This window comes from Cetorhinus maximus, chromosome 8, assembly GCF_964194155.1.
Source record: "Cetorhinus maximus chromosome 8, sCetMax3.hap1.1, whole genome shotgun sequence".
NCBI lineage: Eukaryota > Metazoa > Chordata > Chondrichthyes > Lamniformes > Cetorhinidae > Cetorhinus > Cetorhinus maximus.
This window is the reverse complement of record NC_135886.1, coordinates 98268587-98274865: the sequence shown is the minus strand read 5'-3', so window position 1 is coordinate 98274865 and position 6279 is coordinate 98268587.

Genomic DNA, 6279 nt, shown 5'->3' with positions numbered 1-6279 from the left:
GACGCAGCAGATGATGTGTACCAGGCAGATCAAATCCACGCAGTCACAACGGTTTTGCAATTTATATTTTATTTCAAGATGCATGCCCTGAATTCAGAAGTAATAAGCCTACCAAGACTTCAGATATTTTTAGAAAACTAAATTAAACGTTTATTAACAAAAGAAAAGGTTTCAAGCACATACATGGTCTACAAATTACTACTATAATAACCCTAAAACCTCTCATTAATCTGGCTTCCAGTTACACCCCCGTTAAGGTAACAGTAAAAAAATAGATTAACAGATCCAGGCAAATCAACTCAATACCCTGGACAATAGAATTCAAAGTGGCTTTTCCCAGCTTCGGTTTCTGTAGACAGCAGCTTAATGCACAAACACTGGAGGCTTTTCACACTTCTGGTAGATCTTACAATACCTTCCCTGATACATAGCTTCATTCTCCTTTATACATGTTTCTCCCTTTTAATGTAAATCCCATTGTTTCCATTTGTCTTTGGAACTTTACCTTTCTCATAATATAAATATACTCATGGTGCTAATATTGTTAGTAACCTCTGGGAAAAATAAACACACTGCTTGGCCAGCTACTCTGGCTAGGTGTAACATCCTACCATCTCTTTGAAATTCAAACTGCCCTGATTTATCTAAAAATGCAAATTCTCCTCACCTCACATTCTAAGACTTCAGCCATGTTTACGTATTTAGCATTTCAAACCTAGCTTCTTTTGATGAGTCAAAGCCTCCAGTCCAGCTGTCTCCAATTCAATTAAATCACACACACACATGCACACACACACACACCTAACCCATCCCCACTATTAACGTACTTTTACAATAAATCACAATAATATTATGAGATTTATACTTTTGCGACAATCCAGATGCCCGAAAACTGCCTCCCTCGGCAGGTTCTCTTCTCGCAGCTCTCTGTTGGCCAATGCTCAAAGGGCGGCCAAGGAAAAAGGTATAAGGATATGCTCAAGGTTGCTTTAAAGCACAGAGGCATTAAAAGCACTGACTGGGAGGAGAATGCTGCCAATCGCTCAGCATGGCACCACCAGGTCCATCAAGGCTCAAGCCACTTTGAAGCTCAGCGACTCGACAGCGAGGTGGAACGGCGGCTGCAGAGGAAGGGGAAGGAAGCCAACCTAGGGCTGCGATTTCCACTCCCCTGTGCAACAACGTGCCCACACTGTGGAAGAACATGTGGATCCAGAATTGAGCTCCTCAGTCATCTGAAGTTTCACCAAGCCAGACAGACGTCATCCTCAATTCCAAGGGCCCGCCGTCGATGACTAGGCTGCCACATCTCTTTATTTCTACTCCCACTAGCGTGTGGCACTGGCAGTAATCCAAAAATTATTATCTTTGCCAGCTGCTTTTTATTTCCCTCCTCGGTTGCTTAGAATATTACCACAACACAAAAGCAAAATACTGCAGATGCTGGAAATCTGAAACAAAAGAAAATGTTTATCCAACAACCAATACTGGATGAGCAGAAATATTGACTCCATCCCTCTTCCTGGCAACAGTCTGAGACTAATTCAGACTGTTTGCAACCTTGGTAACATATTTGACTCCGAGATGAGTTCCAGCTATCATTCATGCCATCGCTAAGCCCACCTCTTTCCACTTCTGTAACATCTCCCAACTTCACCCCTGCCTTAGCTTATCTGCTGCTGAAACACTCATTCATGCCTTTGTTACCTCTGGACCTGACTATTTGAAGAAATCCCTGGCGGGTCTCCCATATTCTACCCTCCATAAACTTGAGGTCATCCAAAACTCTGCTGCCCACATCCTTACACAGGTCTAATTTCATTCTCCTATCACCCATGTGTTCTCTGACTTACACTGTTCACAGCAATAACTCGATTTTATAATTCTCATTGTTGTTTCCAATCACTCCCTGATCACACCCCTCCCTATTTCTGTCATTTCCTCAAATCCAACAACCCTCCTTGTTACCTGTGCTCATCTAATTCTAGCATCTTGATCATCCCCAATTTTAATTGCTCCCTTGTTCATGGCTGTGCCTTCAGCCTCATGGGCCTCTTCCCTTCCTCTTTAACTCTTTTTCTTCCTTAAAGAAAAACCTACTTCTTTTGACCAAGTATTTGGCACATGCCCAACTCTTCATGTCTAATTTTCCTTTATAACACCTGAAGGGGAGCTACTACACTCTTCGATTCTGCAACGATCGCACGAGACTCAGGCTTCTTTTAACCAGTTTATTCGAGCATATGCAAGGGAGCTGCTACCATTCCGTAAAATGGCGACCCAGCTGCCCGATCGATTACACTCCACTATTTTTTTACTATTTTCTTATCATAATACATTTGAGTACATTTGAATACATCCAATCGGTAACCAATACATCGGTTCCACACTATCTCTATCCTACTGAGTACATAAACATGTGATTTTTCTACCCAATTATTCTAAAGCGTGTATACGTAATTATACTATCCAATCATAATTAAGGAACGTACACATGGATCTTGATTCTTGCAACTTAAGACTACTTGTGCTTCATCAAAGCCCTCTCTTTGTCCATTGTTAATCTTCCCATATCTAAGCTAAGACCCTCTGACCCTTCCCTGTCGAAGAGCACACTTAATCTATTCTTGATGTCATTCTTTTTGTCTCCAGACTGACTCTCAGGGATGTGTAAGGTTCATCTGGCAATCTTCAACTGCTAATATGCTTAGCAGCCATGTCTGCCTGGAGATTTTAAGTATTTCCAATGAGTTCACACTATATTCTTCTTTTAATAAATTTAATTCCCCCTAACAATCCCCCCTTTTGGCCCTTGGCAAAGCTGGCCACCTTCAGTTGAGAATTCCTCTCCTGGTCCTTCGGTTGGCCAGTCGTCCAGACCGCCAGAGGAATCCTAAACCACTTGGCTATATAACTTAACCTTCCCTTCCCCTATCTTCTCCCTTGGTGGATGCATAGGTCAGAGAGCTGATGCGCAGCACTGATTTATTGCTGTCTGTGTTTTGAGAGACCCTCTCCAGGCCTTCCGTTGGTGGCAGCAAAGCCCAGAACAGCATGATGCCTGTTGCTATCGTCATGCCCATCCTAACTATCTCCCACCAATTCAATAACCTTCCAGCCATAGCATAGGACATAGCTGATTGGGCTAATATCCTTGCCAATTGGGTGGATAAGTTTACTTGCACATGCCCCCAGGTAATTTGTTCTCTAGAAGTTCTTACATTCGATTGAGCTATCCAGGTGCCCCCTCCATGAGTCTCATGCTGGCATAACGCATGCCCTTCCTGTAGCTTGTGATTCAGCTATATCTGTGGTCTGCCTAAGGACCTGTAGCAGACCTTCTCCTTGTATCAGCTGCCAGGGCCTGCTCTGTTCCACGCGCACCTAAGTGCAACCCTCTGGCAGTCTCAGTGACCACCCAGGGAGCATAAATCATTTAAGTCATGGATCTGACCGGAATTAAGTATGGAATTAGAACTCACAAATAACCCTTCTATATCTCCCAGTATGCTTCTTTTTATCCTAGCCTGTGCCTTCGTCCTAACTCTTGGGACAATTCGAAATTTACAATCCGTGATTATCCACTTGACGGAATTCTGGTGGCTGTGACAAGTCGTAAGCTGGACTGGCTGCCCTGGTGCTGTTAAGCATAAATTACTCTTACACCTGTTTGTGCTGCCACACATGAGGTCCGGTTCCCAATTGTTCGTCTGATGTGCTCGTGTGGTGGCTTGATCCATGATCCAGGTGTTGGGCTTCTTTATCCATTCCCCAGTTCCTCCTCGGGGGAGTAGTACATATTGTCCCAGGTGCAGGCAGATGTCATCGTTGACTTAACGGTCGGTGCCTCCCATGCCAGTACTGACACGCCCACGACCAGGATCGTATATGGAGATATTAATGTCGGCTCCCATTGTCCGGGTTACTGCTTGGTGATTCATCATATATCTTTAACTGTGTGTAATGCCTCCATTTATTTCCCATTTTCATATCTACAAGTGCGCATGCATCACCTGCCATAATTACCTCGCATGGCCCATGCCACCTCGGGCAAACCCTGTTCACTCAGGGCTCACCTTGACCATCACCTTATTCCCCACTAGGGGGGTCCCTTGTTGCTCTTTGGATTTATTTGTTTCCATATCTTTAATCATCTGTCAGTCTCTGACTTCCTTCCTTAACTCATGCAATTGCTTATTCATTTCCCTCACGTGGTCTCGCACCCTTCCTTTTAGTGGTCCCACATTTCCCCCTCCTACCATGATTCCCTCGGGTAGCTGCATTGCTCTCCTTGTTATTAGTTCAAATGGGGTGAACCCGGCGGCCCTTCTTGGGGCAGCCCTAAGGTGCATCAGAATATTGGGCAACACTGTTGCCCAACTCTTCCCTGTTTCTTGAATTGCTTTTACTGTTGATGTTTTTACAGTTCGGTTTAGCTTTTCCACAATCCCTGGACTCTGGGGGTGGTAAGGAATATGGAATTTCTGTTTAATCTCCATAACTTTACACATTTCTTTAATGACATTTCCTGTGAAATGAATTCCCTGATCTGAATCCATCTGAGTAGGCACCTCCTCCACTTCTTCCAGATCACTATCTCCTGCTGCTGTCCCACATCGGGCCCCAATTCCTTAAGCTGTCTACACAACTCTACAATGCACCTTCTTATCCTATCTTTCAATGGCTCAGTATCTTCACTTCCAGTGGCAGTTCTCCCTGGGAGCCGCTTAACTCTGCCTGTCATCAGTGTGTTAATCCCATGGTCTTACTTTTTGTAGCTCGCAGGCACATTAATATAGTCAGTAATACATCTATTTAGCCTTTTCCCAGCTTACCCTTTACCTGTATCCATCTTGTGGTAAATTGTTGTTAAGTATTGTTTCTCCTTACCCTTCAATTGCCTCAACTACAGATTCCGAATAGTTTTACCTCTAAGTTTTTACCTTTTTTTCCTGACTACGATCATCCTAAAATTCTCTTGAGGTCAGTTTCTCTATTGTTTTGATCATTTTAAATGTTTCCTTACTCTTTAGGCCATATAAACTATTCCATGTCAACGGGGATCTCTGTCTCTAAATCTTTGCTTATCTCCCCCTGTGTGGTTCCAATATCTCAGTTGATGGCCAGATTATCAAATTAAGTTCCCTTAAAACAGTTTGTATATGGTGTCTTTTTTCCCTAACTCTTTCTCTTACCCTTAATTCTTTCCTCGTGCCATTTTACACATGCAATAGCTACCATTTTATCTTGTTCAGGTTGTCTGGGGAGACTTTAGAGTGCAATAAAGTACTCTCATAACAGTTTTAAAACAGAAATCAGGCATTGACGTGTTTTACTTCCTTATCTTCTTCTCAAACAACATTTTATTGTCTCAGAAGTAACCCACTAAATTGCGTTTGACCCCTTTTTTTAATTATCCCAGAATCATTAACTCAGCCAAAAATTGGATTTCTGCCAAACTTTGTCAAGGTCTTGAGTTTAACTTTATATTTTGGGAACAGACTTACAAATACAAAAAGCTTGCAGCATTTTAATTAGTGTCAATTGCCAAATCTTTTAAAATAAAAATTCCCTTTTGAGAACTTTATCGGGAACCAAACCACAATTTTTTTTAAACTTTGTAAGAACTGTAATTTACACTATCAAAATTAAAACTACCTCTTTCTCATGTGTATTGATTTGTATCCAGATAAAAACTCCCATATATTTATCAACACATTCTTTAACTCGCATAACATCCTAGTTATTCAAATGTAACCTTCTAAATTGCACTGCACTTTACATCTCAAGGTTGTCCCAAATTCAAATTACAGAGCTGTTGGAATGCAGATTTCCTTTCATATTTAATTCATCTCTTCAAAAGAAACCCCTTTTTATCCAGTGGAACTACCTAGGCCGTGTGTTTATGTCTTTTGGGTTTCCTAGAATCCTTTTGAATTTCAGGTAATTTTTTTTTCCCTCAGAATTTTAGATTACCAGCTCGTATGTATCAATCCCAATCAGTTTGGAAGCTGGTGACGAGGGTTAATCCCTACTAATCTGCAAGAGGGTGGTACAAAGGTTGGATCATCTCAAACAAAGGCAAACCCTGTTTCATCTTTACAATACCTTCAAATTGTGAATTTTGCCAGAAATCTCAACTCAAACCTTATACTGAAAGCTTTGGAATGTTTGAGTATACTTTTCCTTTAATCTAATATGGGGCTTTTGACTCTAAAATGCTGAACTACACACACAAATGGCAATTTAGGGAAGGAAGCACATTAAAGCTCACCTACA